The following is a 10,023-nucleotide window of genomic DNA, read 5'->3' as shown; positions in this document are numbered from 1 at the left end:
GAAGTCCTTAAGAGTTTTATTTCTAATAAAAGTGGTGAGAGTGGACATCCTTGTTTTGTTTCTGAGCTTCTCCCCTAAGGTCAAGAACAAGATAATGATGTCCACTCTAACCACTTTTACCTAACTTGGTACTGGAAGTCCTAGCCACAGCAATCAGACAACAAAAAGAAATAAAAGAATCCAAATTGGTAAGAAAGAAGTAAAACTTGCACTATTTGCAGATGGCATGATCCTATTAATAGATAACCCACCAAAAAACTGACAGAACTGATAAACAAATTCAATAAAGTTGCAAGGTACAAAATCAACGTACAGAAATCTACTGCATTTCTATACACCAATTATGAAGCAGCAGAAAGAGAAATTAAGTAATCAGTCTCATTTACAATTGCACCCAAACCCAGGGTGCCTGCGTGGCTCAGTCGGTTGAGCGTCCGACTTCAGCTCAGGTCATGATCTCACAGCCTGTGAGTTCAAGCCCCGCATCGGGCTCTGTGCTGACAGTTCAGAGCCTTGCGCCTGCTTCTGCTTCTGTGTCTCCCTCTCTCTCTGCCCCTAACCCACTCACATTCTGTCTCTGTCTCTCTCAAAAATACATAAACATTAAAGAAAATTTAAAAAAAAATTGCACCCAAACCTGTAAGACATCCAGGAACAGACTTAACCAAAGAGGTGAAAGACCTGTACTGTGAAAACTATAAAACACTGATGAAAGAAATTGAAGATGACACAGAGAAATGGAAAGACATTCCAAGCTCATGGATTGGAAGAACAAATATTGTTAAAATGCCTATACTACCCAAAGCAATCTACATATTTAATGTAATCCCTACCAAAATATCAGCAGCATTTTTCATGGAACTAGAACAAATAATACTAAAATTTGTATGGAAACACAAACAACTCCTGAATAGCCAAAACAATCTTGAAAAAGAAAAGCAAAGCTGGAGGCATCACAATTCCAGACTTCAAGTTATAGTACAAAACTGTAGTAATCAAAACAGAATGGTAATAGAACAAAAATAGACACATACATCAATAGAACAGAATAGAAAACCCAGAAATAAACCCATAATTATGTGATCAGCTAATCTTCAAGGAAGAGGGAAAGAATATCCAACAGGAAAAAGACAGTCTCTTCAACAAATGGTGTTGGGAAAACTGGACACCAACATGACAAAAAATGAAACTAAACCACTTTCTTGCACCATACCCAAAAATAAGCTCAAAGATTAAATGGATTAAAGATTATAAATGTGAGGCCTGAAACCATAAAAATCTTAGAAAAGAACACAGGCAGTAACCTTTATGACATGGACTACAGCAATTTCTTTCTCCTGAAGCAAGGGAAACAAAAGCAAAAATAAACTATTAATAAGACTATATCAAAGTAAACAGCTTTTGCACAGCAAAGGAAATAATCAACAAAACTAAAAGGCAACCTACAGAATGGAAGAAGATATTTGCAAATGACATCCAATAAAGGGCTAGTATTCAAAATATATAAAGAACTTATAAAAGTCAACACCCCCAAAAAAACCAAATTATCTGATTTTAAAATAGACAGAAGACATGAACAGACATTTCTCCAAAAAAAAGACATACAGATGGCCAACAGACACAAGATGCTCAATATCACTTATCATTAGGGAAATGCAAATCAAAACTACGATGAGAAATCACCTCACACCTGTCAGAATGGCTAAAATCACACAAGAAGCAACTGGTTTTGGTGAAGAGGTGAAGAAAGGGAAACCCTGTTGCAGTGTTGGTGGGAATGCAAACTGGTGCAGCCACTGTAGAAAACAGTATGGAGGCTCCTCAAAAAGTTAAAAATAGAACTACCTTATGATCCAGCAATCGCACTACTGGGTATTTATCCAAACAATATAAGAACACTAATTCAAAGGGATACATGCACTCCTATATTTATAGCACCATTATTTATAATACCCCAGATATGGAAGCAACCCAAGTGGCCATTATTGATGAATGGATAAAGAAGATATAATGAAATATTATTCAGCCATAAAAAAGACTGAAATCTTGCCATTTGCAACAATCTAGATGGAGCTAGAGTATAATGGTAAGTGAAATAAGTCAGTCAGAGAAAGACAAATACCATATGATTTCATTCATATGTGGAATTTAAGAAACAAAACAAAGAGAAAAAAATAAGAGAGAGAAAGACAGAGAAATCAAGAAACGGACTCTTTAAATACACAGAACAAACTGATGGTTACCAGAGGGGAGATGGGCAGGGAGATGGGCAGGGAGATGGGTTAATTAGGTGATAGGATTTAAGGAGTGCACTTGTGATGAGCACAGGGTGATAAATTGAAGTGCTGAATCACTATATCATACACCTGAAACTAATATAACACTGTTAACCAACTGGAATTAAAATAAAAACTTAAAATTTAAAAAAAGGAAAAAGAAATAAAGCAAACTATATAAAAAAGTTTTATTTCTTTCCCCTTCCTGCTATAACATTTTGACCTCAATGCTACATTTAGACCAGAAAATACCCCATAGCATATGGATTCTTACCTGCATTTTAAAGTAGAACAAACTTCCCATCCACCCTCCAAAATGCAAGCTAGCCCTGGCAACTGATGGATTGATTGACTGATTGATTGATTGATTGATTGATTAAATAAATAAATATGTATTCACCATTGGAAATGTTCCCACCATGATTAAACCTCCCAACAGTCACTTTAAAAGCAGCCATGACAAAGAATAAGGGAAAAAGAGTAAATGTATTGCAGGTATCCTATGGACCAAGCACTATGTAAGGCATATACACCACTGCAGTATTTCCCCCAAATATAGTTACAGGAGATGCTATGTCTAAATGCTGTGCACCCCCACCCCCACCCCCACACACACTAAATTCATATGTTGAAATCCTAACCCCCAAAGATGATAGTGTTAGGAGGTGGGGCTTTGGGGAGGTGATGAGGTCATGAGGGTGGAGCCTCATGAATGGGATTCATGCCCTGATAAAAGAGACCTCACACAGCTCCCTACCCCTTCCACCATGTGAGGACTCAGAATACTCTGGCTATAAACCAGGAAGTAACCCTCACCAGCCACTATATTGAATCTGCTACCCACTCTGAGGTATTCTGTTATAGCAGCCTGAACAGACTAGGACAAGAGACCATGGAGAATATAATTTTAAGGGTTCCTAGACCCAGTATTAAATAACATTGGAACACATGGTGAGCAGTTCATCCCTCACCCATCTTTCTAATTACATCAAGGGAAAGTCTCAAGTGGGTGCTAGCATGTCTTTAACACTTCTCTACCACTTGCTAATCTCTCCTTTCAACAAAAAATGAACAAGCCTTAGAGCCGTGGCAGGCTACAGTACTAGCTAGAATTTTAGTGACTATTTTTTTTTTTTTACTCCATGATTCTTTAAATGGTTTCCTTTTTTAAAGAACAAGAGAGAAACTAGTCTGCTTATACATGATAAAAATTAATTTTAAAATAAAGTTTAAATACCTACTTAAAAAGCAGTATCATGTTAATACTAGTACATGTGGCAAAAATCATACACACAGTACTCAAATGGCTAAATTTCAGGAAGTGCTGACTTACTTCTTTTATCCTAATAGCAACCCTGTGAGGTAGATGCCATTTTTATCTCTAGTTTACATGTTGGAGTCTGTGACGCAGATAGGAAAAGTGAGGCAGCCAAAGTTAGATAGGCCTCTTCAACCCAATTCTACCTAGCTGCAAAATTTGAAATCTCACCACGCTGACTGACCATAGTGTTTGTTATCAGAATCAGAAGTTGTCAACTTAGGAAAACCTCCGATGCATCTCTTAAGAAGGCTCCAGGGGTGCCTGGGTGGCTCAGTCAGCTCAGATCAGGAGCTCAAAGTTGTGAGATCAAGCCCCGCATCGGGCTCCACACTGAGCTTAAGATTCTCTATCTCCCTCTCCCTCTGCCACTCCCCTGTGCATGCATGCACACACACTCTCTCTCTCACTCTCTCAGTAAAAAAATTTAAAAAAATCAAAAGGTCCAGTGAGTGCTGGCTTTAGAAATTAGCTTCCAGGTGTATGGCTAACCCTCACCTGCAAATGCTTGGGCAAGCATTAAATTCTCTCTCCAAATCTCCAGCAGTTTCTCTTCTCACAGCATCAGCTATAGAGAGGCAGAGTGGTACTAGAACCCAATGTTGCACTGTTAATTGGTCTCTTAGGTCAGTAATATGGAGTCCCCGGGATGACAGTGCTGTTCCAGGGAAGACAGCATCTGGTGCTCAGGTATTCAGGACATTCTGAAACTTTCCTGATCAGGACAGTTCACTCCTCTGCCCCTACCTAGTGTGGCCCAGCCACTAGATTGCCTATCTGCTGGCCTTTCTAGCTGCTCTGCTTCTGTCTTCGGTGCTGCTTGGCAGAACCTGCCTTATCTGTACACTGATGAGTCATGCTTTCTGTACATTTCAATGTTTTATCCCTGCAGGGAAGATTCTGGTAAGTACCTTCACTCTCACTGCTCTTAATACTCCATGCTTCCCTGTTAGGACTATTTCTGAGGCTCTTAAAGAAAATTGAACTTTTCAACAATTGGAGTGCAGTGGCTGAAAAAAAAAAGAAAAAAAGCCTCCAGGATGGGGGGAATGTTCTTGTGATAACCTGGCTAGAAAGAATATTCAAACCTTCTCTCATCTACTAGTTTGACAACTTGACTATCTATTCTAGGTGTTATATAGTATATGAGAATCCTTGGCCTCTGAATGTATACAAATCAGAAGAAACTCATATAACCCACAGACAGGATTTCAACAACAAGTTACTGTTCATGCCTCTTCTGGAGCCAGTTGTCAATTATGCTAGGAGTGGCATGAGACTAAGTGTTGTCAAAACTGCCTTTGTGTTCCAGCTGTGATATCAATGCAGTGTGTGACCATGGGCGCCTCACTTAACTTCCCTGGACCTCAATTCTCTCATCTGTAAAATATAGGAATTGGACAGAATCATCTCTGTGGGTATCACAATCCTCAAACACTAGGTAATCATGTGGGCACTGTGCTTGCTGTCTCCAGGCCATGGATTTCCCATGTGTAAAATGAGCTAATTAAGCTCTGACCACTTCACACAGATAATGATGAGGATTAAAATAAAATGGTGTACACAGCTATATTTGTTAAAAGTAAATTTCCATCAGTTTTGAAGTGTTACTGTAATGACAACAAAGATCACTGGTTGATCGACGCATGCCCTTGAGTTGCTAGGAACAAAATCCTTCTCGAACTTAAACAAATGGGAGGGTTTTTTTCTGTTTTCGGTTTTGTTTTTGTTTTTGTTCTCTACAAAGCCTTACCTAGACTATCTTTATGTTTTTTGGATTTTTAAAAATTGTAATAAGAACATTTAACATAAGATCTACCCTTTTAACAAGATTTTAAGTGTGTAATGCAATATTGTTAACTATAGGCATGATGTTAACGGTAAGATTTTGAGAACTTATTCATCTTGCATAACTAAAACTTTATGCCCCTTGAGTAGCAACTCTACATTCCCCCTCCTCCAGCCCCTGGCAATCACCATTCTACTCTCTGCTTCCATGAATGGGCTATTTTAGATACTTCATGTAAGTAGAATCATGTAGTATTTGTCTTTCTGTGATTGGCTTATATCACTCAGCATATTATCCTCAAGGCTTATCCATGTTGTCACATTAGGCAGAATTTCCTTCTTTTCTAAGGCTGAATAATATTCCATTGTATGTATATACATTTTCTTTGTCCATTCACCCATGATTGGACATTCAGGCTGTGGCCACATCTTAATGGTTATGAATAATGCTGCTATGAACTTGGGAGTTACGAGGTACTCAAGGGCTCACAGGGAAACCGGGAGCCATAGATTTGAGAATGGGCAGGAAACAAGAACCACAACAATGGCTCCAGAGCAGTAGAATCCTGCCAGACAGTCCTCATAGGACAAATGAAATCCAAACTCTTCTCCTGCCCTTGTTTCACTCATTCAAGATTCTGACCCCAGAAGACAGAATCTACTGGCCAAGTTTAGAACACCTGCCTTCCCACCCATGACAGTCCTGAGCCAGAGGATCTGGCCCCTTCTGTTTCTGTAAATGAGTAGCAGACACCAGAATTCGCCTAGACCACACCAGGTAGAGAGGATCACTCTCCAAAAGGAAATCAAAACTGCGGGGAAGGGGAATAAGATTCTGCACAGCTCCTGAATATGAAATAACGACCACCCAGAGATTGCTTAAATGCTTAAATAATCACAGTATGTCACCCACCAGTATGACTTTTTTTTTTTACTTTTCAACATTACATGTTCCCCTGCCTGATAGGAGACAGGTAGTTTGGTTAGAGTGGTTTTATTTCTTTCCTCCATACCCTCTCTCTTTCCTCTTCCGCCCCTACCCCCACCCCTGTTCTTTCTGTCCCTCTCCTCCTCTTTTCTCTTCCCCAACTCACTCCTGTCCGGTAAGGTGATAGGAGCAAAGGCTTAAAGGATACTTACGAGTCTCCTGGGTCTCTGAACCAAAGAGAAAAGACTGTTTTCCTCATGCTTCAACCTCCTGGTCAATTACCCCTCCTTCAATCTGCCACACAGGTGCGTACACATAAGACACAGATACACGCCCCAACCCTTGCTTCCCTCTTCCCCTCAGGCAGAGGCCCTGTTTCCTTCACCTCATCCTCTGTCATTCCTCACCTCCTGATGAAATTTGCCCACGTGCAATTTGGACCCTTTCTTCCCCCACCAGGCTGCAGGGTTGAGAAAGAGGCATGCAACTGTGGAAATTAATTCTCTTCCTGCTCTGTGGCAATCACTGACCACCTCAACAGGTCAGTGACAAGCAACAAAAGACTTTACCCAAATTCTATCAGAATTGACATGCCCCTCAAAGAACTGTAGTGAATGGTTGTTACAGAGAGCACTGGAATGGATGGATTCTCAGCAGCTCACCAAGACGCCCTCAACCACAAGCCATGCATGTGGAGTAAAACAAACACAGCAGAGAAACGCAAAGCTACAGTTCTTATTGGAAAGCAAACAAGAGCCTGCAGACAAAGACAAACTGGTAAAAGCTCTAGTAAAGCTTGCCAAGGTCAGTGGAGAACCAGGAACATCAGGGGAAATGTCAGGTACTATTCTGACAGCCTAATAGCAAGGAAGGAATGGTCTTCTGCAACAACTCCCAAGGCTGAATTTGTCAAGAACTGCAATACCACCAGAAGGTGCTGGTTTTGACAATAGCTTGTAATAACCTACATGCCCAAGACAAAGTACACAAGATATTTTTTCCTATATTTTACTATGAAAATTTTCAAGGATACATAAAAACTGAAAGAAGTTTATAGTGAAAACTCATATACCCATGACCTAGATTCTACTATTAATATTTCCCTGGGTTAACACATATTTATCCATTCTTTTATCTACTCATCAGTCCATCTGACTTTTTGATACACTTCACAGTTAGTGGCATGCAATGGTACATGTTACCTCAGAGCTTCAGCATGCAGTATTTGCTTAGGGCACATGCAGAAGATATTTCTGATATAAAAAATAAAACACAGGGATTAGGGAGAGGGAAGGATGAATGGATGAGGCACAGAGGACTTTTAGGGCAGTGAAAATACTCTTTATGACACTGTAATAGAGGACCCTTGTTCTTATACATTTGTCCAAACCCACAGAATGTACAATACCAAGAGTAAACCCTATTGTAAATTATGGGCTCTGGGTGATAATGATGTGTACATCCATTGTGACAAATGTACCAGTCTGCTGGGGAACATGGATAATGAGGGGGCCTGTGTATGTGTGTAGCCAGAGGTTTTATGGGAAATCTCTATACTTCCTGCTTGATTTTGCCATTAATCTAAAAATGCTCTTTAAAAAGTCTAGTTTTTCTTTTTATAAATAAAGTCTATTTTTTAATTAAATAGATGATTGAAAATTAAATAAAACCTATGACTTATCTCTAACAGAGGATCGGCAAACTGGCATCCCAAGGGCTGAACTTGGCTTGCAGACATGTGTTGGTTTTCCCTGCCCAGAATCTATTCTCATTCCTCCTGTTACAGAATCCCAAGCTTCTTTTGAATAAATGATCCACCTCCTCTCATAATCCATGTGTTTTGGGAAGAACAGATTGCTTCTCTTGGCTCTATCACCAGGCCCATGAGCCCTACCTGGCCAATCAATGCAGTGCTGATTGGCTACAGAAATCCAATTCAAATGGTGAGTTGCGCTGAGATGGGCACATGGATCCCATTGGTCCATTGAGAGCCTTCCCCAAGACCCTCACTGAAATTCTCTTTCAGTTCAGGTTACTAATCCAATAGGATAAATCTAGGGATGCTGGTGTGCTGGTGTCCACCTTTTTAAAGATGTTGTAAGAAGCTGCTTAAAAATGCAGCTAATCCAAAGCAAAGCAGAGCCCATAGGTAGAAAGGTACAGGTAATTTATGCTTCTGGATCCAGCCAGGCCTAAAGTCCAGAAAACCGTATTTTTCAGTTATAAGAGTTAATACATTCCTTTTAAAAAACTAAATAGTTCAGGTCGATTAAACATCTGACTTTGTGGCTCAGATCATGATCTCACAGTTCATGAGTTCGTGCCCTGCACTGGGCTCTCTGCAGTCAGAAAAGAGCCTGCTTTGGATCCTCTGTCCCCTTCTCTTTCTGCCGCTCCCCTGCTCGTTCTCTCTCTCTCTCTCTCTCTCTCTCACTCTCTCTAAAAATAAACAAATAAGCTTTTAAAAAAGAAAAAATAGCTTGAGCTCTTTTTCTATTCATTTCAATAAAAATAATCCTGGCAAATAGTTACTATGGGTTTCACACCCAAGTCTGGGTTCAAGTTCTTGACTGTTAAGTTACGCTACAGTTAGGTCATGCACTGAAAATTCAAAGAGGAGGGAAACTTACCCTGCCCAGTAGGTGATGTGAATCCAGAAAGCACTGGTAACAAGTAACCCTCTAGTGGGAACACAATGTGGTAAGTGGTATAGAAGATAGATCTCAGTGTCAGGGAGGTGCTGGGGGACTTGGAAAAGCTTGGAGGACAAGGTGACCCTTAAAACGAGCCTTGTAGGGGCCCCTGGGTGGCTCATTCAGTTGAGCATCCGACTTCACCTCAGGTCACGATCTCACACTTCATGTGTTTGAGACCTACATAGGGCTCTGTGCTGATAGCTCAGAGCCTGGAGCCTGGACCCTGTTTCAGATTCTGTGTCTCCTTCTCTCTCTGCTCCTCCCCGACTTGTTCATTCTCTCTCTTTCTCTCTCTCTCTCTCTCTCTCAAAAATAAATAAATAAACATTAACATAAAAAATTAAAAAAAAAAAAAAAGAGGAGGCTTAAAGTCAGGAGAAAACAGAGCACAAGTTGCACTCTTATGGGAGGTAGGGAACAGAGCAGGTCAGCAGAGTGGTCTTAGGGAGCTCCAAGCCCTTTTCACCAACCTTCTGAACCAAAACAATCTCAGTCATAATCTGTGTGTGTGTCCCTCTATCAATCTGTCTATTCATCTGTCTTCTCTGTGTCTCTCTCCACATCTGTCTCTCTTTTTCTTTTCTTTTTTTAATTTTTTTTAATGTTTACTTATTTTTGAGAGAGACAGAAACGGAGCACAAGAAGGGGAGGGACAGAGAGAGACACACACACAGAATCCAAAGCAGGCTCCAAGCTCCAAGCTGTCAGCACAGAGCCCGACGCAGGGCTCGAATTCATAAGCTGTGAGATCATGACCTGAGCCAAAGTCGGATGCCCAACCAACTGAGCCACCCTGGCACCCCTCTTTTTCTTTTCCTGTCTCTCACTGTGTGTCTCTCTCTACGTTTCTCTCTCTGTATCCCTCTCTCTCTCTCCCTCCCCTTCTTTCTCTCTCCTCTCTTCATGCACTCACTCGCCTACCTTCTGGGATGCAGTCCACCCCATCATCAATACCACCCTAGTCTAAGCCACCATCATTTCTCACATGTCCAACTTGGCAGCCTCATAACTTGTCTT

Source organism: Panthera pardus, unplaced genomic scaffold (genome assembly GCF_024362965.1).
Source record: "Panthera pardus isolate Hobbes unplaced genomic scaffold, ASM2436296v1 HiC_scaffold_5, whole genome shotgun sequence".
Classification (NCBI taxonomy): Eukaryota; Metazoa; Chordata; class Mammalia; order Carnivora; family Felidae; genus Panthera; species Panthera pardus.
The sequence above is the reverse complement of the archived record's forward strand: the minus strand, read 5'-3'. Positions refer to the sequence as shown.